Raw genomic sequence first — 27,800 nt, 5'->3', positions numbered from 1 at the left:
AAGGGGTCCACAATTGTTGTCACAGGGGTACTGCCCCCCCCCCCCAGAACCGCAAGTGAACAGCCTTGAGAACATCAGGACTCAAATGACACTCGGTTCCAAATTGCTGCCAGGTAAAAGTAGACGATAGCAGAAAAAAGGATTCTTTGTGAAAGGGGTGTTGTTGATCGTTTCTTGACTTTACTCGACTTTTATAGATGGGGTAAAATATTATCCAAGAACTTTCTGAAGTAAGTTTAGCCTACATGAGATGTGAGACGTTATGTTGTCATAAAGTAATTGAGTTTGGATATTTAAATAGATGTTTGATTGCTCTGGTCTATGGGTGCATCAGTTACAACATCGAGACTGGAATTCTCTTGCGGCCGGAAACCCCCCAATCCTTATCTGAACACTGTGACAACATAGTAACCGCGCTGTAGCCTACACATTTATTTTCTTTAGTAAGAAACAATAGCTTCCACGATGAATCCGGTAAGTCTGGTTTCCTTTAAACATTGTAGGTCTGCTGTGTTGTATAAAATGTCTAGGAGTAGTTTTCATCATCTTTGATCCTCCACATTGCTGTGTTCAGTTTAAACGCCTGGACAAAAAACATGACGGTAAAACTTGTTGGGATTTTTTTTTCTTTGGCAAAGTAGCGTAATACTTTATCATGCGTAGGAATCTACGCCTATTACTTAAGCATCTCTCCTTCCTCCCAAAGTGTACACTTGTTCACTTCCACTTATTTGAAGGTCAGATTATTCATTATATGAAGAAAAACAAAAGATACATATTTGCGACTGTATCTAACGATGTTCAACTCAGTATGCTTAGCAAACTCAATTCCTGTACCCCTTTCTACCTCATACTGGATCAGTCTCTCTCTTTCCCTATCATACTGCCCACACTGTATCAGTACATTCTCCACTGTCTCTGTTTCCTGGCAGTAATCACATCTTCCTGTTGAATGATTTCCTATCACATTTCATAACTTATTCAGCTGGCTGTGCCCCACTCTTATCCTTGTAAGGATAGCCTCCTCTCTTCTGTCCATTCCTACCATCCTCCCCTACTTTACTCTGTACCTGGAATAGGGGCAGCAGGTAGCCTAGCGGTTTAGAGCATTGGGCCAGTAACCCGAGCCGACTAGGTGACAAATCTGTCTGCCTCTGAGCAACTTAACTCTAATTGTTTGTGTAAGTCGCTCTAGATAAGTGCCTGCTAAATGACTAAAATGTCAACAATGAGTAGATGCCTGCCCTTAGTGTCACTGTTCCACTGCTCCTGCCATCTCTGCACCACCACTGTCCATATCGTTCCCTGAGCCTCTGACTTGCTCATTGGCACCTCCACTTCCTGTCTCCTAATGGCCTGTTTAGCTAGCGCATCTACTTTCTCATTCCCTTCTACCCTCACATGGCCCGGGACCAAAGCAAACCTTCTTTGGCCACCTATCTGTTTCACCCGGGCATAGAGCAGGCCTTGTCTGCTATGTGAGTGTTGTGGAAAATTGTCTTCAGAGTAACACTTCTTACAAGAACTTGTAAATTCAATATAGACTTTAATACAGAGTAGTAAAGCCGAGCCGGTCCACGGAACAACAACTCCCTTCCTTAGGCCCCGGCTCTGCTTTTATGCACATACAATACATAGATCCATCCTTTATGTAAATGAAGTAAAACCCCCTATGCGTTCTGCCACCTTTTTCTTTCAACCCAATGGAGCTTTTAGCTCTAACATAGTAGGGGCTAGACTCCTCATATGGATATGAAAATAATGCATGCATCAGTTATCTAGAGTATAGATAGAATATAGAAAATAATAAAAAGAATATAACAAGAATTTAAAAGAATAATAAACATAATAGACCTAATTAAAGTTAATATTCTTACTATGAATCTGAACAAGGCCTAAGTGAGCAAAAATAAAAGTTGCAGACAACATTCCAAATTGAGACACTCATTACTGCTAGAAGATTAAGGGCATGGTTCGTAGACACTTGTAACCGGAATACCTTCTGTTACCTAGCGTGTAATAAATGATCCTCATTTTAGGAAGGCAAAACTAGCTTGAATTTCAAAGAAAATGCATTCATTTATATATGTATGAAAACCATAAAACAAACATAAAATACAACATACACTTGAGGTTTGTTCAAAGTCATACCAGAATTTACATCATAGGGGCACATTCCTCATTTCCACATATAGGGCAATCCTCTCTTTGGCACATTGCACAGAATAATGGTTCAGGATGATGGTAATGTCCATCATTGTCCTCTTTGGAGCTCCACTTGCAACGCCTGGGTTGCAGACATTTTTTGTGTACATGGACAAGCACTATCTCATCCGAATCGGGGTCTTTGGCATACACAGGAAACCCACCAGGACGCCAATCATGGCACTCATAACCTCCCCCAAGAATTACCCCATGACGACAGTTAGGATTACCAAAAGGTCAATCAAGGGGTCCTCCAACAGCATTGCAAGGTTTTCCATACTTGTCCGTATAATGTCCAGGGTTACCAGGGACAGCATTGATTATGAGAGGTGGATCCAGTATATGTTCCTTAAACTTCTTTCTTGACCCCCTCTTATGTCTAGGGTCTGCTCCATGTACTGACATTTGTTTAACAGTGGTTTTGACCACAAGTGATTTAATCAAAGGCACCACACAGCAAAATAAAATGCCCAATGCCACTAGACCTCCACCCATCATAATGGCCAGCCTAGTAAACATAGCACCCCATTTTCCCAAAGCCAGGTCCAACCAATCCCAGGCATGAGAATCAAACCCAGCATTCGCCTTTACTTCTGCTCTTAACCCTTTAAGTTTATTCATAGCTAGGGAAAATGTTCCATTAGGTGCAGTGTTGTTGGGAATAAAAGTACAACAAGCATCTCCATACATTACACAAACTCCCCCCTTCTCTGCTAAGAGCCAGTTGAGAGCTTCCCTGTTTTGCCATGTCATCTGGCTTGTGGCCTTTACCTGTTCTCCTAAGGCTGTCAAGGCAGAGTCAGTATAATTAATAAATCTTTGTTGGTTATAGTATATATAATTAATCCACTCTAAATTCTTATTGGGTGTTACCCACAAAAATATAGATTCAAATCCAGATTTAATCTAATCTCTGGCCTTAAACTCGTTGGGCACACCTCTGGGTTGTCCAATTGAATAAGGGTACACTCTAGGATCTGATTCATACTCCCTCCTAGTTCTAGTTTTAACATGCTCCTCCAGTGGTGTTTTGATGATGGTAACCTGTTGGACTGCTCTGACTAAAGCACATAATCCAGTCCATTCTTCAGGAAGAACATTCAGAAGTTTGTTTTTTCCACACATCCAAAAGCTATCAGCAATACCTCTATCTTGGGTTTTTAACATAGTAAGAGATGGTGCAACCTGAGTGATGTGGCCACGAACCCCTCCTATTGGTAATTAATCCTTTCTCATCAAATTTGCGAATCCCCGCAATCTCTAACACCCAGATAGTGTCACATTTAACAGTTGTATTTCCTAAGTTAATCCCACCAATACCATAGTTATAGAAACATTCATATTTTCCCTTAACCACAGTACTTTTGTCTATCTGAGGTCTAGTTAAATCAGTTTTAATGTTGTATGCAGCACATTCCTTATTAGCCAGTACAGTGTCATTTAACATAGTTTTACCCCTAGTACTACCCAAGGCCATTCTGCATTCAATGTCACACAAAGGAATATGGTACTTTCCCGGTTTACAATTAGCATTTTTTCAATTAGCACAACTGTCAAATGATGCAGGTTCAGGTACTATTAACACTTCAGACAAAGGTGATGTGCTGCACAAGATACAATCGTCCATTCTATGTCTGTCCGCCGTATACCTAGCCCATTTATACCAATCATTCTTTACCGCCTCTTCCAATGTTTTGTCCTTGAGCGGTTCTGGTTCTAACATACTTGCTGTTTCATCCACGTCGTCCTCTTGAGGTGGACTGTTGGGTTTTGTCAACAAGTTCCAAATGTCAGTAAAGAACCCTCCTGTTTCTGATGCTTTTGGTGTCGTTGTAGGTATAGTGGATTTCTCACCCAGAGTAGTAGTTGGTACTCTGGTGGTGACCACTGTGGTGCTTACAGCAGCTGCCACAGTCGTCGTGGTTCTAGTCGTTGTAAGCACCTCTAGATTGGGTGCCGGTGTGAATTCGATTTTCATGGTGGTTGTACTGCTTCCTCCAACCAGTCCTGTACGTGTCAGTTCAACTATAAATTCTTCTCCTTCAACGGGTTCAATGTTATTTATGCTGAGCACTCATTCATTTTCTTCTTTGATTATTGTTAAGTCACATCCTTTTGGATCCCAAATCACTTCTCCCTTCGTCTGATGATGAGTCCATCCACAGTATGCGACTTCAGGTAGGGGTTTTACCCTGTATAATGCGACCGATTTTTGTTCTCCTGTTTCCGTTATGATCTGAGGTGGGACTGAAATGCTAACCTTGTTTGTCCTACCTGGTTGTTTGGCAGGTTCCTCTCTTTTTATTTTGTATTTTTTATTTTTCTATTCAATTGTTCATCAAGGGGACCGGGTGAGTGTAAAAGTCCCTTGCCCTTCGGCCCTTGGAACGTCTCCCTCTTCTCTCCTTTGGGAAGTTTCTCCTCCTGCTGTTTGAGTAGTTTCTCCTTCGGCAGCTCCTGTTGGGCTCGTCTCTCCTTGGTTGATCTCACTTTCTCCGGAACACCCGAATGTAGACCAGGTCCCCTGGTATCACCTGGCGTGGCCCCTCTGGTCTCTGCTCCGGTTCCTTCTTTTTTTCCTGTGAATATATAACTTCATGTATCTTGGTTAGGTGCTTTACATATGATTTTAGTTCTGTTTCTAGTATGTCTAAAGAGGGACGTTTGTACAGTCCCCCTAGTGATGGCACAGGCATGGGTCGACCCGTAAGCATTTTATGCGGTGACAAGTGCGTGTTTCTGTTAGTTTCCATGCGACTGCTCATTAGTGCAGGCGGCAAAGCATCTACCCAGTTAAGCCCTGTGGATAGGCAAATCTTTTTGTATAAACGCTGCGCCATCGTCTGAGCTGATTTCTGATGGAATACCAAACCTAGGTATTACTTCTTTTGATAAGAATTTTATCACGGTGCTTGCTCCTTGATCAGCCGACGGTATTGCTTCTATCCATCTGCTAAACCTGTCTATGATGACTAACATGTATCTTTTACCATAAGCAGGTTTTATCATATCTACGTAGTCCATCACAATGTGTCGGAATGGACCTTCTGGGACCGGTATGTGACCTATGGGCGTGGTTATGCCTTTACGTATGTTGTTTTTCGCGCATATTTCACATTTTGACAGGACGTCATCTACTGTTGCCTGTAGATAAGGAGACCAAAAACCTTGTTTTTTTATTTGTCTTTCCACCTCCCCCCTTGCACAATGATCTAGATCATGTGCATCATTAATAAGCAAACCCAATGAGGTGGTGGTGGCAAGTATGTTTTTTTCCATTTCTTCTCTAAGCTCATTAATTAGCCCTATCCCTTCACCTATCACTACTTGTTGGCCTGTACTGACCTCTATCTCCCTGGGATCGCCAATCATCATTTACTATCTTGATAAATGCTTTATCTTTGGAATGGAAAATCAATGGATTGTCTGTTCTGTCCCATATTTTTCCTTTATCTTTCCTCATCATGGGTCCTAGATCTTTTGATGTGAAACCTTGATTCACCAGCAATGTAATGTGAGGGACAGAGTCAGAAACATTAAACCATTTCTGTACAAATTCAGATCCATCTCCGTCCATCACATCCATGGCTGCTCCCTGTTTTCCAACGATTATACATTGGGACATAATTGGTGCTTTTCTACCATTTGCCCCCATAACCCAGAGCTGTTCTAATAATGGGTCCTGATGAGGGTCGAATTGCATTGTGCAGTGATATTCAGATTTTGCTCTAACGGCTTTAGGTATTTGGGCCTGAATAAATTTACCCCATCTCCTCGCTGTTCTGTCTACATCTGTCTCAATTCCTCCTAACCAATATACGTTGGCCATGACTCCTGTGCTTACCACTGGCAATTGTAGTCCTATTTTTTCTATTATCACCCCGTCGGGGGAACATTTAATTTGTATACCCATTTTGCATGGGGCATCTCTTCCTAAAAGATTAACCGGTGTTTGATCTGATACCAGTATTGGAATTGTGGTTGACTTGCCATCAGCGGTAAGACGAACTGGAGCTGTCATTGGAATCAGCTGCGTATTTCCCGAGAATCCTATTGTTTTGGCATATTTACCAGACATGGGGAGATGAGAGGCATAATTTGAACTCACACGTGTAAGTGGCTCCAGTATCTATCATCATGGGTACGCCTCTATTCTCTATTTGAACCTGCAGCATAGGTTCTTGGTCAGCTCTCGTGGTTACTATTGGGAACTGACCCTCCCCTTTAGGATTCTCTGGGCATCCCTAGTACGTCTGATTGGGTCCTGACCATGGGTTCACAGGGCCCGGGGGTGGGTTTTGGTTGCCCTGCCATCCACCAGTAGGGCCCCAGCCATTCTGGTTTCCACTAGTAGGTGGCTGCCAGCCACCGGAGCTGTTGTTTGTTGGTGGACGCCTATTGTAGGTGTTATCCCCAGTCCGATCCTGCCACGGGTTTGCGGGACATTCACGTCTGGTGTGTCCTGGTTGGTAGCAACCCTAACACACATCAGGCGGCCCCCGTGGGGTCCTGGGTTGTCTCCTTTGATCCCCCTGTATGTTTTTCTGTTGTCTATTCCCACCATTCCAATTCGGGGGCTGTGCATACACATTTGCTACTGGCAATGGGGCAGGCACTTGGGTCCGGCCGGGGGTTAACGGTTGCGGCCCTCCTGGGGAAACAGCAGCCATTGTTCCTATCTCGGGCACAGGAGTGGTTACTGAGGCCTGGATCTTCTTCTTTTTCCCTTTGGTCAGTTCATCCAGCTGCAACTGGGCCAGCCTTCTCTGGATGTCCTTTCCTTGTTCAGTTTGTTTTTGTTCTTCCTTTCTATGTTTCTCCACAGCGTGAATTACATAGTCACAGAATTCTTTGTAAGGTTTTGAAGTAAGTCCCACTACGTCCTCCAGTCGGTTCCCTTCCGGCTGGGGCATGGCTTCCACCACTGAGGTCCGGAACATTGTTGTCATCAGTTCATTTTCCTCCGGATCCTGTTCTGTTTCCATTCTCCATCTTTTCAATTGTCCATGCAGGTATGCAGCCGGGTTTTCTGTAGCTCCAATGGCCTCTCCCCTTATTGCCTTGGGGTCCACTTTTGTTGGGTATGCTGCCCTTAGGGCCCTCCAGACGGCAGGCCTATACCTGTCAAACATCAGTCCATCCTTTGACACCTCCCACTCTGTGCCGTTGATTCCTCCCTCCTGCATGATTTCTCCCATTCTCTGCACGCTCGTTACCCTTGCCAACAATGCCCTTATGTCGCCCATCGCCAGCAATTTCCCCATTGTAAATTCTTCAAAGGTTCTGATCCACTTTCCAGCTCCCTCATGGAGGTCCGGCAACCGGGCAACCAACCCTTCCAGGTCCTGCGTAGCCCATGGTATGTAGCGTCCTTGATTTCCTTTAATCAGGATTGGACATTGTTTATTCGGAACTAGACTATAGTGTCCTGCTTTCTTCTTTTGTCGTTTGGTTTATAGTTCTTTATTAAAATTTCCATTTCCTCACACACAGAGACATCCAATGTCCCCACTGCAGGCCACTTAGTGTTCAATTCCCTGGTGCGTTTTTCCCATTTTTCAGACAATTTCTTTATTTCATCTTTACTTGACCTCTTATGGCTGGGGGCAGTATTTTCACGGCTGGATAAAAAACGTACCCGATTTAATCTGGTTACTAATCCTACCCAGTAACTAGAATATGCATATACTTATTATATATGGATAGAAAACACCCTAAAGTTTCTAAAACTGTTTGAATGGTGTCTGTGAGTATAACAGAACTGAAATGGCAGGTCAAAACCTGAGAGATTCCTTTACAGGAAGTGGCCTGTCTGACCATTTCTGGAACTTCTTTGCCATCTCTATCTTTTACTAAGGATCTCTGCTCTAACGTGACACTTCCTACGTCGTCCATAGGCGCTCAGAGCCCGGGAAAAACCTGAATGTCGTCATCCCAGCCCCAGGCTGAAACACATTATCGCCTTTCTCAAGTGGCCGATCAAGGGACTCTGGGCTTAGGCGCATGACCTGGCCGCCCCGTCTTTGTGATTTTTTCCTCTGTTTGCCGTACAGTCTTGTATGAATGTCAGTGAATGTACCACTTGTTTTTTTAGTTATTTTTAGTTTTTTTTAGTTTAGGTAAACAGACGAAAGAAAATAAAGCATGGGGTCGACTCGGGCACACGCCTAAGCCCATAGTACTCTGATCGGCCACTTGCCAAACGCGATAGTGTGTTTCAGCCTGGGCCTTGAATTACGTCATTCAGCTTTTTCCCGGGTTCTGAGAGCCTATGGGAGCCGTAGGAAGTGTCACGTTATAGCAAAGATCCTCAGTCTTCAATAAAAAGAGCCAAGATGAACAACAACTTGTCAGACAGGCCACTTCCTGCATGGAATCTTCTCAGGTTTTGCCTGCCATATGAGTTCTGTTATACTCACAGACACCATTCAAACAGTTTTAGAAACTTTAAGGTGTTTTCTATCCAAAGCCAATAATTATATGCATATTCTAGTTACTGGGCAGGAGTAGTAACCAGATTAAATCGGGTACGTTTTTTATCCGGCCGTGTCAATACTGCCCCCTAGCCCTAACAGGTTAAAGAGGTGGGGTTTCAGGTGTCTACGGAAGGTGGTGATTGACTCCGCTGTCCTGTCGTCGTGAGGGAGCTTATTCCACCATTGGGGTGCCAGAGCAGCGAACAGTTTTGACTGGGCTGAGCGGGAGCTGTGCTTACCTCAGAGGTAGGGAGGCGAGCAGGCCAGAGGTGGATGAACGCAGTGCCCTTCTTTGGGTGTAGGGACTGATCAGAGCCTGAAGGTACGGAGGTGCCGTTCCCCTCACAGCTCCGTAGGCAAGCACCATGGTCTTGTAGCAGATGCGAGCTTCAACTGGAAGCCAGTGGACTGTGCGGAGGAGCGGGGTGACGTGAGAGAACTTGGGAAGGTTGAACACCAGACGGGCGGCTGCGTTCTGGATGAGTTGTAGGGGTTTGATGGCACAGGCAGGGAGCCCCGCCAACAGCGAGTTGCAGTAATCCAGACGGGAGATGACAAGTGCCTGGATTAGGACATGCGCCGCTTCCTGTGTGAGGCAGGGTCGTACTCTGCGAATGTTGTAGAGCGTGAACCTACAGGATCGGGTCACTGCCTTGATGTTAGCAGAGAACGACAGGGTGTTGTCCAGGGTCACGCCAAGGCTCTTAGCACTCTGGGAGGAGGACACAATGGAGTTGTCAACCGTGATGGCGAGATCATGGAACGGGCAGTCCTTCCCCGGGAGGAAGAGCAGCTCCGTCTTGCCGAGGTTCAGCTTGAGGTGGTGATCCGTCATCCACACTGATATGTCTGCCAGACATGCAGAGATGCGATTCGCCACCTGGTTATCAGAAGGGGGAAAGGAGAAGATTGTGTGTCGTCTGCGTAGCAATGATAGGAGAGACCATGTGAGGATATGACAGAGCCAAGTGACTTGATGTATAGCGACAATAGGAGAGGGCCTAGAACTGAGCCCTGGGGGACACCAGTGGTGAGAGCACGTGGTGCGGAGACGGATTCTCGCCATGCCACCTGGTAGGAGCAACCTGTCAGGTAGGACGCAATCCAAGAGTGAGCCGCGCCGGAGATGCCCAACTCGGAGAGGGTGGAGAGGAGGATCTGATGGTTCACAGTATCAAAGGCAGCAGATAGGTCTAGAAGGATGAGAGCAGAGGAGAGGGAGTTAGCTTTAGCAGTGCGGAGAGCCTCCGTGACACAGAGAAGAGCAGTCTCAGTTGAATGACCAGTCTTGAAACCTGACTGATTTGGATCAAAAAGGTAATTCTGAGAGAGATAGCAAGAGAGCTGGCCAAGGACGGCACGCTGAAGAGTTTTGGAGAGGAAAGAAAGAAGGGATACTGGTATGTAGTTGTTGACATCAGAGGGATCGAGTGTAGGTTTTTTGAGAAGGGGTGCAACTCTCGCTCTCTTGAAGACGGAAGGGACGTAGCCAGTGGTCAAGGATGAGTTGATTAGTGAGGTGAGGTAAGGAAGGTCTCCGTAAATGGTCTGGAGAAGAGAAGAGGGGATAGGGTCAAGCGGGCAGGTTGTTGGGCGGCTGGACGTCAGAAGTAGCAAGATTTCATCTGGAGAGAGAGGGGAGAAAGAGGTCAAAGCATAGGGTAGGGCAATGTGAGGAGGACCAGCGGTGTCGTTTGACTTAACAAACGAGGATCGGATGTCGTCAACCTTCTTTTCAAAATGGTTGACAAAGTCTTCCGCAGAGAGGGAGGGGGGGGATTCAGGATGGAGAAGAAGGTGGCAAAGAGCTTCCTAGGGTTAGAGGCAGATGCTTGGAATTTAGAGTGGTAGAAAGTGGCTTTAGCAGCAGAAACAGAGGAAGAAAATGTGGAGAGGAGGGAGTGAAAAGATGCCAGGTCCGCAGGGAGGCTAGTTTTCCTCCATTTCCGCTCGGCTGCCCGGAGCCCTGTTCTGTGAGCTCGCAATGAGTCGTCAGGCCACAGAGCAGGAGGGGAGGACCGAGCCGGCCTGGAGGATAGGGGACATAGAGTGTCAAAGGATGCAGAAAGGGAGGAGAGGAGGGTTGAGGAGGCAGAATCAGGAGATTGGTTGGAGAAGGATTGAGCAGAGGGAAGAGATGATAGGATGGAAGAGGAGAGACTAGCAGGAGAGAGAGAGTGAAGGTTGCGACGGCGCAATACCATCTGAGTAGGGGCAGAGTGAGTAGTGCTGGAGGAGAGCGAGAGGGAAAAGGATACAAGGTAGTGGTCGGAGACTTGGAGGGGAGTTGCAGTGAGATTGGTAGAAGAACAGCATCTAGTAAAGATGAGGTCAAGCGTATTGCCTGCCTTGTGAGTAGGGGGGGACGGTGAGAGGGTGAGGCCAAAAGAGGAGAGGAGTGGAAAGAAGGAGGCACAGAGAAATGAGTCAAAGGTAGATGTAGGGAGGTTAAAGTCACCCAGAATTGTGTGGGGTGAGCCATCCTCAGGAAAGGAACTTATCAAGGCGTCAAGCTCATTGATGAACTCTCCAAGGGAACCTGGAGGGCGATAAATGATAAGGATGTTAAGCTTGAATAGGCTAGTGATTGTGACAGCATGGAATTCAAATGAGGAGATAGACAGATGGGTCAGGGGAGAAAGAGAGAATGTCCACTTGGGAGAGATGAGGATTCCAGTCCCGCCACCCCGCTGACCAGATGCTCTGTGTGTGCGAGAACACGTGGTCAGACGAGGAGAGAGCAGTAGGAGTAGCAGTGTTTTCTGTGGTAATCCATGTTTCTGTCAGCGCCAAGAAGTCGAGGGACTGGAGGGTAGCATAGGCTGAGATGAACTCTGCCTTGTTGGCCGCAGACCGGCAGTTCCAGAGGCTGCCGGAGACCTGGAACTCCACGTGGGTCGTGCGCGCTGGGACCACCAGGTTAGAGTGGCAGCGGCCATGCGGTGTGAAGCGTTTGTGTGGCCTGTGCAGAGAGGAGAGAACAGGGATAGACAGACACATAGTTGACAGGCTACAGGAGAGGCTACGCTAATGCAAAGGAGATTGGAATGAAAATGAACGAAACAACTGGGGAAGCGAGAGAGCAGGGCCTCCCTCACTAACCATTCACTGAAACACTCAAATATCACAGCCACAAAGTAAAACATTTATATCGTAGAAATTCATGGAAACAAAAATGTGCTTTTGTGAGTTTAAGGTTAGGGTCAGGCATAAGGTTAGCAGTGTGGTTAAGGTTAGGTATAATATTACATTTTAAGACGATACATTGTTTAAATAGGCGTGGTTTTTCAATCGATCAATCAATCGTGTTTATGTATTTATAGCCCGTTTTACATCAGCAGATGTCACAAAGTGCTGTACAGAATCCCAGCCTAAAACCCCAAAAAGCAAGTAAAGCAGATGTAGAAGCACGTGGCTAGGAAAAACTCCCTAGAAAGGCAGGAACCTAGGAAGAAACCTAGAGAGGAACCAGGCTCTGAGGGGTGGCCAGTCTTCTTCTGGGTGTGCTGGGTGGAGATTATAAGAGTACATGGCCATTAAGGCCAGATTGTTCCTCAAGATATTCAAACGTTCATAGATGACCAGTGGGGTAAAATAATAAAGTTCATGACTTTGTGGCTATGGTAACTAATGTTGGCCTGGCACTAGTGTTTTTTTTCTCTCCAAGTTGCTGACATGTCACGTGTCCTACTTTTATCAGTACACTCGTAACAACTTAATCATTACGAAACGTATATTCGATCAAATAAGCCACAAGTCGCCTCTTCCTCTCTGTTTTGAAAGGAAATGACTGGTATAGTAAATATGGTGGAAACACTGACTAGCCCATTCCTCCACCAACCCAATGCTATTAGATTAGTGGGAAGTAGTGAACGATTGAACATTTGAGGAAAAATGAGATATTCTAGGGATGCTCCCAAATCAATCAGAGGTGTAGACTAAAATAATACAATATTTGGTTTAATGATAAACTATGTTTGATATTTCTTGTGTCCTACAGGACAAAATTAGCCCATTCCCCTCTACCCTCACGGAGTCCCCGGATCAAACGTCTCCCGGTACCGTTTTACTGCTGCGTCTGGTCGACTGCAGGAAAACACCGGGGCAGAGTGGAACTGAGAGAGGAGAAGAGAAGGAAGATGGAGATTTGATTTCATTATGCAAGAACCATGGTGTGTATATTAGACTACAGTCTGCTTCTAAAATGATAGCGGAGGTGCATAAAGATGGCGGCCTGCATGTACTTACAACAACTTCCTGGTTTTGCTACGTTCACTGTTTTTCACATTGCTCTCTTTTGTTGTGTTTTGGTATGGTCATTAGCACAGTAAACATGATCTCACTTTTAGTTTCAAGACGCTGGCAATTTGAAAACTCGTAAAAGTAGATTGTGTTGATTTATTGCAACATTGAACAATGTCGAGCACCGTAGTTTCAAAACCGTGGGTAGGTCTAAAACATTAACATCATATCAGACTTCTGCCATCTTTATGCACTTTAGTCATGAATTGATGAAAATATCTGGGTAGTTCCGCCCATTTTTAAAAGTGTAACTTGGTCCAAAATATATATTTCACCTAATGTTAACATTCTGTCATGAAGAGCACATGTTCAACTTAATAAAAAACATGTTTTCCCATCTCAAGAGATTTTGAATACAAATATTACTATACTAAGTGCCTATGTGCCAAATAAAGTGACATGGTTGAATGTAACAGGGGAGTACTGAAAACAACAAAACCACTGGATTACATGTGTAAAATAGTCCTTTAAATCAGCCATAAAACCGCTTGTGACTGGGAATGGAAGCTTGTTTTGTGCAACAGGGAGCGGCAATTGAATGCAATCTTCACAACAACAAAAACATTTCTAGCATGTCTATGTGTGGGTAAAAGGGTTTACTTGCATAGTTTTCCACCACAAAACAGCAGTAAATTGACAAAAAGAGTTGAACCAGCTCACCTGCTTTTACTCTGATTTGACTATTAGATGTTCAATGTTTCTTTTGGATTTTTATTTTTTGAGGAATAGTTTCACCATATTAAAACGAGAGTTGAGTTTATCTAACAGGGATGACCTTAAAATGAGGGACAGACGTAAATTAATCACTATTCACATTCATAATAATCTTCAGAAAGGACTTTGGTCAAGGCAACAAACTAGTTATGGCAGTAGTAAAAATGCACCAAATGACTTGTGACAGATGATCTAGTCACCCATGATTCACCAAACAAGATTTTGAAAGAGGAAGCAAAGTACTTTAAGCACGTGTTTTCATTTCAGTCTCCTCCATCTCCACTAACCAAAGATAACTATGGATTTGTTTCTATTAATAATGCAAAATTGCTATTCAATATCTTTGTTTCACAGGGGACAGCCCAAACCGTTGCTCTCTCAGTGGGAGGGGCTTATCATCTGGGGAGCCTAAACAACAACGTGATGCTGACAAGACGTCTCTCCAGAAGAGTCTCTCCAGATCAGAACGTCTCAATAGCTGTGATCAGTGTGGGAAGAGCTTCAAACAATCAGGAGACCTGACTACACACCAGCGAATACACAAAGGAGAGAAGCCTTATAGCTGTGATCAGTGTGGGAAGAGCTTCAAACAATCAGGAGACCTGACTAGACACCAACGAATACACAAAGGAGAGAAGCCTTATAGCTGTGATCAGTGTGGGAAGAGCTTTGCTGTATCAGGAGACCTGACTACACACCAGCGCATACACACAGGAGAGAAGCCTTATAGCTGTGATCAGTGTGGGAAGAGCTTCAAACAATCAGGAGCCCTGACTAGACACCAACGCATACACACAGGAGAGAAGCCTTATAGCTGTGATCAGTGTGGGAAGAGCTTCAGGACGTCAGAACACCTGACTACACACCAACGCATACACACAGGAGAGAAGCCTTATAGCTGTGATCAGTGTGGGAAGAGCTTCAATCACTCAGGAGCCCTGACTAGACACCAACACATACACACAGGAGAGAAGCCTTATAGCTGTGGTCATTGTGGGAAGAGCTTCAATCAATCAGGGACCCTAACTATACACCAACGCATACACACAGGAGAGAAGCCTTATAGCTGTGATCATTGTGGGAAGAGCTTCAATGAGTCAGGGACCCTAACTATACACCAACGCATACACACAGGAGAGAAGCCTTATAGCTGTGATCAGTGTGGGAAGAGCTTCAATCACCCATTAGCCCTGACTAAACACCAACGCATACACACAGGAGAGAAGCCTTATAGCTGTGATCAGTGTGGGAAGAGCTTCAATGAGTCAGGGACCCTAACTAAACACCAACGCATACACACAGGAGAGAAGCCTTATAGCTGTGATCAGTGTGGGAAGAGCTTCAGGGCGTCAGGAGACCTGACCATACACCAACGCATACACACAGGAGAGAAACCTTGTAGCTGTGATCAGTGTGGGAAGAGCTTCAATGACTCAGGGACCCTAACTAAACACCAACGCATACACACAGGAGAGAAGCCTTATAGCTGTGATCAGTGTGGGAAGAGCTTCAGTCGATCAGGAGACCTAACTATACACCAACGCATACACACAGGAGAGAAGCCTTATAGCTGTGATCAGTGTGGGAAGAGCTTCAGTCGAGCAGGAGACCTAACTATACACCAACGTATACACACAGGAGAGAAGCCTTATAGCTGTGATCAGTGTGGGAAGAGCTTCAATCAATCAGGGACCCTAACTAGACACCAATGTATGCACACAGGAGAGAAGCCTTATAGCTGTGATCAGTGTGGGAAGGGTTTTGCTCGAAATTTCAACCTGACTAAACACCAGCTCACACACACTGGAGAGAAACCTTACTCTTGTCTATGTGGAAAGAGCTTTCCTCATTCAGAGTCACTGAAAAAACACCAGAAAGTGTGGGAGAAAGGTAGACTTGCTGAGGGAAAGAAAGATAGAAATACATTAGCTAGCGAAAGAGGAGACTGACAGCAGGCCCTGAGTGGAAATAACAGATGGCTATACATCCCCAAGCAGGAACCACGTAAAGGCCAAGCAAGCTGTATGTATGACCATGACTAAATATATGCCAAGCGTAAGCCTGCAATGCAGGCATTATTTTCATATCCATATGAGGAGAGTCTAGCCATCAATATGCTAGAGCTAAAAGCAGATATGGGCGTTATCCATTGGGTTGAAAGAAAATGGTGGCAGAAAGCATAGGAGGTTTTACTTCATTTACATAAAGGATGGATCTATGTATTGTATGTGCATAAAAGCAGAGCCGGGGCCTAAGGAAGGCAGTTGTTGTTCCGCGGTCCGGCTCGGCTTTATTACTCTGTATTAAAGTCTATATTGAATTTACAAGTTCTTGTAAGAAGTGTTATTCTTAAGACAATTTTCCACGACATACTTTGGCGAGCTTGCCAGGAGACTGTAGGGATCTCAGATAACGGCGTTTTTGGTTGGTGACGGTTTCTCTGGACAGTCTCACAAACAGGTGGCCACCCAAACTATAATAAGGTAAGCTTGTTCTTACAATAGTTGAAATGTTTGTGTAGATTGATTCAGGAATTCAGTCTCAACGAAGGGGACGCCACATAGGTCTCTCTATTTAAAGAACTCCTAAAAACCCAGTAGTACTGGAAGAACTTGTGAATTCAATAAAACTGCATGCATGCATAAATTGGGGGATTGTTAAATATAATATGTGTACATTTTGTTAGGATTACATGCGTAGTAAATTCTGAACCTGCTGGAGTAGGATGTTTAGCGGGGAAGGCTTGTGCTTGCGCTGATCGGACCGTTCTAACGAACCCACATGTGTGGTTTGGTTGGGTGGGGTTGTCCCGTCTGATTCTACTTGGCCGAGTTCGACTGTTTCAGGACCTGTTTTGGGATGTGCGTGAACACAGCCCAATCAACCTGATCAGGCAAAACGTGTTGGGTGTGTGATTCGGGTTGCTCCTCTCGCGAGACCACTCATCTGGGGACCTTGTGTGGCCCGGGAAGTGTGTGCGTTTGCTCTCTTTTGACTGAACTGCCTGACCTAGTGTGGGGCTACTGCTGCTGCTTGCACGTGTGGTCAGAACAAATAAATAAATAGATAGAAATCCTACACCATCGCGCCTAGGAGAAAAGTAGAAGGCTTGATTAGGTGGGCTGCTCACGATATCACTCGAGGAACGAGGATCTGTATGCAGTGAACAATTAGGACGCAGGAGAGATTGACTTGACAGGTTTTAATGGTAACTGCAAAACCTTATTTAGGACGCAGGAGAGATTGACTTGACAAGTTGTAATGGTAACTGCAAAACCTTATTTAGAACGCAGGAGAGATTCGACTTGATAGCAAATGGTAACTGCTAAAATTAGATAGGGTGCAGGAGAGATTCGACTTGATAGCGAATGGTAACTGCTAAAATTAGATAGGGTGCAGGAGAGATTCGACTTGATAGCGAATGGTAACTGCAAAAATGTAGTTCTACAGATAATAACACTCCGCTTAGCTAACGGCGTCGGAAGATCAGTAGGGCGCACCGCGTAGCTGCTCTAAGGGATAGAGGATAGTACGGGTGGGCAAACAGAGTGTGAAAGGAAGCTGACTCGATTAAGCAGAGGTGTATAGGTCGCTTTAGGTAAAGCGAGGTGTGAATGAACGAATGTGAATAAAGATTGTATGAATGCAAATAAAGAAGTTTGAATGAGTGAAAGTTTCTCTAGGTTGAGGAAGTATATCAGAGCAGGCCAGAAGCGTGGAGCAAGGAGGAGAGATATTGGGTGTGTGTGTGTGCGCTATTTTGGGACATAGGAGGAACTGTGAGGCTCCGCTGTGGCAGCCGCTTGATATATGATATAGGAGGGAGAGTCGGATTAAACTCTCGTTGGGAAAAAGGGGACAAAGCCAATAGATAACGGATAAGGAAAGCTATATGTAAAAGTAGAACATTGATATAATAAAGTATGTTAAACTGATAAAACTGGAAAATACATAGGATACAATAAAAAGCAGTAAACACATACACATAGTGTGTAGGCAGGAAAGGAAAAACATATGAATAAAATGTAAACTACAGTGAGTGGTTAAAATAAAGTCAGGTCAGCTAGAATAAAATAAGATAAAATACCAAACCGCGATATAAAGTTATAGCATTCACGAATCGGATAGCATAGCGCAGTAGAAACACGAGTAAAGAATAAAATGCCATAGAGCTGCTGGATCCCTAGGAGGCCGCAGTTTAGGGAAAAAAGGATCAGATTACGATAACTAGGAGAGACAGAGAGGGTCTGGGGAAACCCTGAAAAATAGGAACCAGGACTAAAATAGACAGAATAAAATAGTAACAACAAATACATAAAGAACCATACCATGGTATAGTCTGTAGTATATACTAGAGATATTACAGCACCGTGAAGGACGGTAGGAGGAAAACGGGGGGTAACACTGTAGTTGCAGGACCCCTAAGAAGTTACACCATTTAGGAGAGAGAGTGGGTCTGGAGAGACTCTACAAGTATAGAGAATAGATAGGATAAATTAGGAATATAAGTAACAGTAGGATAGAATATCATAAGTGAATAAATATAAAGAGATAAGAAAGTGTAGATATAAACAACAGCTGAATTAGACGGGAAAGTGTGATAAATAGGATGTAATAAAGTTAAAGTAATGGAATTTAGTAAAGCCATGGAGTCGCTGAGAGAAGCGCACAATAATTCCACCAATTTGGTTTGAATGTGAAAGAGCAAACTGGATAATGTAGGGCAACATTACCCGGTAAACTGGATAAATAGAATCAAATAAAACCAGAATAAGAAGCTCGATTTACCAGTGTTTTGAAATCAACATTCTATCATCAGAAAATACATTACGATGGGGACCAGATGTGACTCTGCTCGCCTCGCAGACGTGCGAGGGATGAGTAGAGCCATAAAAAACATAAAATATCAAAACGTAAGAAGATAGCTCCCTGTTTTAGATATGGGAAGAATGTGGGAAGAATGTGAGTAGGGAGACACTGGAGCCTGGTGCAGTGGCAGGAAATGCAGCTTACAAGAGTTTGCATCCTTTTCAATAGAGCAACAACTAATCGTTTTGAGGTTAGTAAGAATGGAACTTTCACATAGCGGTGTATGTATGATCTCTGTTCGATCAATGAGGGGTTCGTAGAGATTACAGTTTCTATGTGATGGAAGACGTATTAGATCACGTTTTACCTAACTGTTATTAGAGCACCGATGGGATTTACAAATAGTCCCACTTGGTATCATTTTGCATTGAAACAATAGTTTCGGTGGTGATAAAATACGAGGATGATTTGTTATTGGCGTCGAACGACGGAAAATAAACTTATATGAGAGATCACCACCTTACTAAATTAGTTGGAGGAACAGGCAAAGCAAAGTTTAACATATTTGAGGTTTTCAATTTCTGAAGGCAAGACTTAACCCGGGATCAGATAGAAACTATGCGTTCTGAGGCATGGCTGAACTCTCCGCGCATGCTCAGGAAAACGTAAGGGGTTTTCAATATTGTTAGACACTTTATGCCGACATTCTCTGAAACTGCTAAAACACTTGTGGAATGGAATCAAGAGCGTGAGGAAATGTTTGTCGGTTTAAAGAATTAATTGGGTTAAACGCCAGCATTGGGATTGCCAAATTTAAATTACAACTATTAAAATGTTTTAGTTAGTTTATGAACATAGTGGAGGATTGAAACAAACATTTAATGATTGAAGTAAGGATAGTGGAATTATAAATGTTCAGTATAAAAGTAATACTATTGGCTTGCTGACTAAAAGGTAACATTGTGAATACTAACGAAATGTACACTTTCTTTTCCAGAAGGGTTTTTCATTTTCTCTTGTTGGAAATGTCCTTGGAGAATGCGATACTGGGGAAAGCAGTTAGTGATAGTCGGCTGTTTTAAGAGTAAAAGTATCTGGATTAGGCTATAAATGGAGTTCTGAATAAAAGAGTCCAGTTCCTGTGTTCTTGACCTACCAGCAAGTACACACCATATAACGGGAAAGAACATGCGTTAGTGGATTTATTTAGAGAAGGGATAGTGTAAAATGGGGTGCTTGGTAATGTTTTTCAGGCTATTTTGGTGGGATGTCAAAAGCACTAGTATGGATATACCAAAGTGCAGAAGAATGGATTAGTTTACAAACGTCTGATTGAATATTGCTGGTGTCAGTAAACGTCAGGGAGGAAACATAATTAGAATTATTGCAAGCAGCACAGTTAAACGTTAGCTTGGGTGTTTGACTGTCATAGGGAAAAATAGTAGGAACTAATGATTCAGAAAGTTTGGTTCAACTCTGTTCATTACAACATATTTGGGGTTTTGAGAACCATGTGACTCAAGAAAAACGTAGTCTTTGTTTCGGTATTCGAAATAAATGTATTGAAGTGACATAAGAATTGGCTGATGTATTTTCTACATTTGGTGCTTTACAGGTTCATCTTAAACTAATGGATGTTTAATGAGTGTTGACAGTATGTAAATGGTAATATATTATTAATGTCTTTATAGCACTCTAATGATGCGATATTTTAGTAAATAGAAAAACTAAGGTTTCAATACAAGGTTATATGATGAATAAATTGAGCCTTGAGATTGTAAAAATAAAAAAGAATAAAATAATTTGCGGTTGGAAGCAAACAAGCAACTAGTGCGATGTTTGAAATAAAGATATGAACAAACATCACTATTGTTTGGTTTTATAGTTAGATAACACTAGTAAATTTGAGCAGGAAAGTTATGTATTCTGGACATTGTAATCTGTTTGAATTACGTCTTGACTAACAAGATGATAAGACGGCATCAACTTTTTGAAGGTTCTACAGTGGTTAACCAATAGTTTTGTATACTATACTAAACTAATGACACAGGTTAAAATGATTAGATTACTGGAAAGGCCTATGGGATTTAATTTGGATGGACCTTTTTCAATTCAGTTTTAAACTGGGTATACAGGAAGATGGAAATGTTTTGAAATGTATCCAAATGGGTTCTGAAGGACAGGGACAGAGAAGGGAGAGGAAACATTTAATGGTGTCAAATGCCCTGAATCCTAAGAATTTCCCGTGAAGACTGATCAACTTCACTAGAAATTATTGGAACAGGTGGGATTTAAATATAAAATGACTAAGAAACACCAGTCTCTATTCAGAGTGTACAATTACTTTGAAATTCTATTATTTCCATATGAAAATGATGAAGAGTTGTAATCTTAAATTGACTAGTTACTCAAATAATTGTATTTTTTGATTTAACATGTTGTTGTTGTTGAATCATGTGTTCAGAGGGAAAATGAGCAGTTCCATGGGGTTATTGTCTTTGGGTAAATATACACATGTGCTTTGTTCAGTCTGCATATAGAAAGGAAATATCTGTTAACAAGGGATGACAGTCACTCCAAATGGATTATGATATAAGTAAAGATGATTTCATTGTGTGTTTTTGTTTCAATACAACATTTGCAACATTGGGATATTGAGGTTTGCAAGAGGTTATGTTCTTAAATTATCTGTAACTTGTCTGAGGGATCACCAGCATGGAAGGTGATGTCAGAATGCATGGGAGAGATATTTTTACAACAAGTGTGTGTGAAGCTCTAACTCTCCCGAACCAGCGGAAGAGTGAGGGACAACTGCGTCTGATGACCTGTGAACTGTATCTGAAATAGACATGCTGGAATGATATGTGCTGGAGGAGGAAGACTAAAAGGGGAATAGGTTACTGACCTTTCATTACCAGGCCGCTCATGACAGAAAAACAGAGGCAAATGGGGGCTGTAATATGAATAGATAGTACTGGAATTACAAGTTTAGTATTAATGTACATTTTTAAGGGAATGAAGAACTAAGGACTGAATTCTGATTTGGGTTGGACAATTTATAAAACGTTTTAGTTATGATTTGGACATAGAACTGTTTAAATGTACTAGGCCTAGGGAAGCTCTGGAAACTAAATCCTGAGACAGGGAGGTTGACAGAACTTACAGAAGATTAAAGGTTTTTGTTTCTTTTGTTTTATTATGTCATTACAAATTTAATGTTAAATGGTATTGATATAATTGATTGCATAAAAAGTTTATAGTCTGTTTTGCGATACACACAAGGATGAAGGTGGAGACCAACATTATGAGTAGTGATTTAGATACATTATGAGTAGTGGTCACTTATTACAAATATGCAGTTATTGTAATTTATTTTGTTCTTTTCTTGTCTGGTCAATTTATTTTAATTTTAAGGAACATAAGTGTGTTTATTGTTCCTGAGGAGGGAATGATATAAATTGACTAAAATTGATTTGAGAATGTTTAAGTATGTATCAAACTGTGGAAGGAAATTAGTAGTAAATTATGTATTATGGGTTAGAAAAACTATGACTGCATTGGGGATCTGAGGGGGCTCATAAATGAAGGTAATGGTAGTAGAGGGGTGTTATTTCTAGAGACTATGTATATTAATAGAAGAGAGAACTCACAGAAGAGAAAGGACAGCTGGCTGTGAAAAATATTTAGAAAAAAAAATATATATATATAGGAATGCACAACATAGGGACAATTCTGAGTAAATTGAACATTACACATACCTAGAGTATGGGAAGAATAAAAGTGATAGTGGTGACATTTAACACTATGGTAAAAGTTTAAGAGAGTTATGACTTGGAGTTTTAAGAGGTTGGATAGTCTTCCAACTGGAAGACACTTGACTGATTACATGTTATTCCAACAGCAGTTGCTGTAGGGACCATAATTTGGCTATCATTATGTATAAGAATACTCGTGGTAGGAGGCGAGGTAATTGAGACACTGTTTAAATAGGGCTGTTATTTAAATATTACAAGGTAGTGATCTTGACATGTGAAAGCATATATCTGTTGTCAGGAAATAACCCATGTGGTAGTGTGTATGTCCTCAGGATTGAGTGTACATCAAGATACACCAGGCTGGGGGTATACTTCTTACAGCACCTGCAGTGGTAAAGATCATCATGTCTCTCTTCGGTGGGCGCATAATTCTCACAAGAAGTAAGGTCCAGCTGAATAATGGGTGAGCTTGAAAGCACCATGACAGAGGACGCGGAGAGAGAGAGACTAGATTCCACTGTAGACATACAGTTGTTGGGTTTGGGAGCTACTTAATTTATTGGTTAATGCATCATATGAAAAAGGACAGATGTTAGGGTAATTGTGCTCTAAACAACATGTTGAAGGCATTAATGTGAAAGCATATACAGTATTGAATTACTTCAAGAAGATATAATGTTTATTAGGGATATGCCTATCAGTTGAAATGGAGCAGATGGGAAACAAAGTGAAAATGACATGATTTGGGAACACCTCTCAGAACCTGTGGCCGAAAGGGGAAGACTGGGTGGAAGCACGAGGAAGATTTTTAGTGCTTTTATTTTTGTGGATCCCAGCAGAAAAGTATCCTGGAGGCATAGAGTCAGGTGAAGAGAGAGTGGGAATTGTCATGGTCTCAGATTTCAGTTTCCATGAATATATTTATGCATGACATATCACATTGTCAATACTGTTGTGTTTTTGCTTTTCACTTTCCAAGTCTTATGCTTAGGAACCAGAAGGAGAGGGGTCGCCAGCTTCAGCTGGAATATGATGAGTGATGGAAATAAGTGGATGTATGGTGTGATCATAAAACAGAGGCCATAAGCCTCTAAGTTTGAATGCCTCACAGAAAGAAGGCAGAAACCTGAACCAGGACCAGAGGTTCCACGGCTGGTGATCCAAGAGACCAGGTCCGAGTGTTCCGGAAGAAAGGAATGAGCCAAGGAGGGAGGGTCCCTACAAGGTGGCTCGAACAATGTTAACTGCTGTCCAGGTGAAAGGAAGCAACACGTGGTACCATCTAAACCACTGTACCAAAGTCCCGTCGGAAAGGAGGGGACAACCACCAAGCCAGGCAGGAGCCAGGCAGGAGCCAGGCAGGAGCCAGGCAGGAGCCAGGCAGGAGCCAGGCAGGAGACGAAGAGGAGGTGTATCGAGGAGCAACTTTCAACAGCCAACAGACACTCTCTCCTGAATATCCAGAGTCCAGGGATGAGGAGGAGTGACATGCCTGTTGCTCCTGATGACATACCTACTCTGGCAGATACCCCTGATAGAGGTGTTGTTCAAGGGGACGGAGAAACAACGACAGGAGAATGGAAAGGAGACTTTCTTATCAACTTCTCTGTCCTCACATGGTCTTTTTAACAGACAGTGGAACAGGATAGATGAAGAATGGTAGAATGGTCTTGACAGCAACAGCAACAAACCTAGAAGAAATTGTAAAATTAACTCCCACTAGAGACTAGTACACCAACTAAGACAATAGAAAAACCATAAGAAGGTGGGTTGATGCAGAAAATCTGGACATCTGTTACCAACTGGGGTAGCTACAATGAAGAAACTACCCAAGAATCAAACATTGATCAAAAATTTAGAAAAGCAATAACAAATGGCTTGTATAGGTGGGCTCAGTAAGAGGCAACTAAACATAGGATGGACAATTGCATTTTGTCTAGCAAATCACATTTGTCTGACATTTTAATAATACCTGAACTTGTATCTGTTGAAGAATGTGTTAAATGGAAAATGTTCAATGTATTCAGAATCAATACTACATACCTTTGTGTAACATAGAATGCAGATTGGCATTAGGTAGCACTAAAGGTAGAAGTGAATTAAACCAAAATATGTTGAAAAAACATGAATGTGCAACATATGACATGAGAACTGAATTAAATGGTCCTCATAATGATAGGTTTACTATGGTAAAAAGTAGATATGAATGTTTCTACAGCTATGGGGATAATGGGATAGATGTGAGAAACACTACAGTTAATTGTTAAACTATTGGGTGTTAGAAACTGCAGAAGTTAGTAAATTTGATGATAAAGGAATGATTATGGATTACAAAGGTACATGTGGTAATATAACTCAAGTAACACTATCTTTTGCAGTGTTAAAGATGTATAACCTGGTAATCATTTACTATGGAGTGTATTGTCTATTACCTTTCTACTTTTGACAAGGGATAAATTAAGTTAGAACTTCTGAATTTTGTATACTTAAACTTGTGGGTAGAATGGGGAAATTCCGGTTACAAGTGTCCATGGACCATGTCCTTAGTTCTTTAGCAGGTGTTTTCATTTGTGATTTCACTGTTGTTACAGAGGTGTCTGTAAGGAAGGATCTTGTTTAAGTGTCAAATTTAGAATGACATTATAAGGATTTTCTTATTCTCTTTATGTTTTAAATAACTGAGATAAACTCAGGCAAGGCTATGTACTACATGTTCATACTTCTTCATAGTATACTGATTTGTTATATGTATCCTCGTTCACTATTTGATAAGTGTGATCTGGGATCTTTTACTCCTATCCATGTTATCGTTTTGGAGATGTTTGGTCCAGCATATGACTATGTTTTATCTTCTCACATTGCGTTCTACACACTTACTATTTGATGGATTATTATTATTATTATTATTGTTATTATCCATTCCCATCTTTAAATTCTCTAGGGTTATCATGTTTTGTGTGGGACTAATTAGTCCCAGAGGAGGGATTTATGTGGGAGAAAGGAAGACGTGCTGAAGGAAGGAAAGACATAGATACATTAACTAGGGGAAGAGGAGATTAATATCTAACCTTAAGTAAAGGTAACAAGGACGTTGGGGATCACGTAAGGGCCAGGCAGCCTAACTACAGAGCCATGGCAAAGTGCAGTCAGGTGAATGAACCTATGTTAAGTACACACGGCCTAGGGTACACTTAGAAGAGTACATGAAAGTAGGTAACAAGTTAAGTACATATGGACTGGGTGCACTTAGAAAGAAACACACGTGAAAGGAAAATGGGACAAACACCAAGACTAAGCATGCGATGCATGCATTATTTTTATATCCACGTGAGGAAAGTTTGGCCACCATTATGTTAGAAATAAGAGCAGATATGGGCGTTATCCTCAGATGTGGGCGTTATCCATAGGATTGAAAGATAATGGTGGCAGAAAGCACAAAGGGTTTTTCTTCATTTACATAAAGGATGGACCTATGTATTGTATGTGCATAAAAGCAGAGCTTGGGCCTGAGAAAGTCAGTTGTTCCGCGGACCAGCTCGGCTTTGCTACTTTGTATTAAAGTCTATATTGAATTTACAAGTTCTTGTAAGAGTGATACTTTTAAGACAATTTTCCACGACAAGACCATATGCTGGTGCGGTTGGCCCTGGGTTCCTCCTAATGCAAGACAATGCTAGACCTCATGTGGCTGGAGTGTGTCAGCAGTTCCTGCAAGAGGAAGGCATTGATGCTATGGACTGGCCCGCCCGTTCCCCAGACCTGAATCCAATTGAGCACATCTGGGACATCATGTCTCGCTCCATCCACCAACGCCACGTTGCACCACAGACTGTCCAGGAGTTGGCGGATGCTTTAGTCCAGGTCTGGGAGGAGATCCCTCAGGAGACCATCTGCCACCTCATCAGGAGCATGCCCAGGTGTTGTAGGGAGGTCATACAGGCACATGGAGGCCACACACACTACTGAGCCTCATTTTGACTTGTTTTAAGGACATTACATCAAAGTTGGATCAGCCTGTAGTGTGGTTTTCCACTTTAATTTTGAGTAGGACTCCAAATCCAGACCTCCATGGGTTGATAAATTGGATTTCCATTGATTATTTTTGTGTGATTTTGTTGTCAGCACATTCAACTATGTAAAGAAAAAAGTATTTAATAAGATTATTTCTTTCATTCAGATCTATAATGTGTTGTTTAAGTGTTCCCTTTATTTTTTTGAGCAGTGTATATATGTATATATATATATATATATATATATAGTAGGGTTGATCCGAGCATTTTGACCTCACAACAGCAATTAAGCAGCCAAGCTAACTGGCTAGCTACTTCCAGACACAAATGAGAGAAACCCTCACTCTGACCATTTTACTCGCCCTAGCAGAGCTGGTTAGGCAGTTTTCATGTTAACCAGATGGTTGGTGATTGTAACTGTGCTGCTGGCAACAATTGAATTACCCTTGTTTGCCGACGTTTATTGACACCGGTCATATTCAACGGGTGTTGATCTTTAGTAAATTCATCAGTTCTTCTGCGCTCTGGCACTCAGACGAGAGTGCTCTGAAATCGGAGTAGATAGCCAGAGCGGATTTACGAACGCGCCCTATACATTTCCGATAAATCTACGCTATTCGTGTGTAAACAAAGTACCAAAACACTTTCCTGTCAACCAATGTGTTTGAGAGAGAAAACAATACAACAGGTGTATACTTTACAGTGAAATGCTTATCCCCGCTATACACTCATATCCCCATGGACCGTTGTAGATTTCCTCCATATAAAAGGGGAAGTTTAACTAATATCACCAACTTGTGATTCCATACATTCAAATTAGTTAGGTGGAATTTCCCTTCTTCCCCAGTTGTTGCTGTCGGCCACATTAAATAATAATATAAAATAATCACAATTGTTTTAGGTGGAAAAATCTCCTGACTTTTGACCCTTTCAGTATTTAAAAAAAATTATATATATTTTTGTACCCCTTTTTCTCCCCAATTGGTAGTCATCGCTGCAACTCCCGTATGGACTCGGGAGAGGCGAAGGTCGAGAGCTGTGCGTCCTCCGAAACACGACCCAGCCAAGCCGCACTGCTTCTTAACACAATGCCCGCTTAACCCGAAAGCCAGCTGCACCAATGTGTCGGAGGAAACACCTTACACCTGGCGACCTTGTCAGCGTGCACTGCGCCCGGCCCGCCACAGGAGTCGCTAGTGCGCGATTGGACAAGACCATCGCTGCCGGCCAAACCTTCCCCTAACCCGGACGACGCTGGGCCAATTGTGCGCCGCCTCATGGGTCTCCCGGTCACGGACAGCTGCGACAGAGCCTGGACTCAAACCAGGATCTCTAGTGGCACAGCTAGCACTGCGATGCAGTGCCTTAGACCACTGCACCACTCAGGAGGCCAATAAAATAAATAATTTGTCCACAATTCACGGTTTTCTCAATTGCTCTTTGACTGACAATGGAGCCGCGCACAAAGACACGTCACATGACTCACTTTAGCAGCTCTCCAGTTCTACACTGTAGGGAGAGAGAGGAAG

The 27,800-nt window shown here is 42.7% G+C and overlaps 1 pseudogene across 1 annotated transcript; it reads left to right on the top strand.

Moving 5' to 3' along the window:
* The first annotated feature begins 324 nt into the window (after window positions 1-324).
* Window positions 325-25,837, top strand: LOC106591734 (zinc finger protein 2 homolog; annotated as a pseudogene). Its single transcript, XR_006762325.1, has 3 exons — window positions 325-474; window positions 12,682-12,853; window positions 14,052-25,837. The product of XR_006762325.1 is annotated as a zinc finger protein 2 homolog (transcript).
* Window positions 25,838-27,800: the final 1,963 nt, after the last annotated feature.

This window comes from Salmo salar, chromosome ssa02 (assembly GCF_905237065.1).
Source record: "Salmo salar chromosome ssa02, Ssal_v3.1, whole genome shotgun sequence".
NCBI classification, from domain to species: domain Eukaryota; kingdom Metazoa; phylum Chordata; class Actinopteri; order Salmoniformes; family Salmonidae; genus Salmo; species Salmo salar.
The sequence above is the reverse complement of the archived record's forward strand: the minus strand, read 5'-3'. Positions and strand labels throughout refer to the sequence as shown.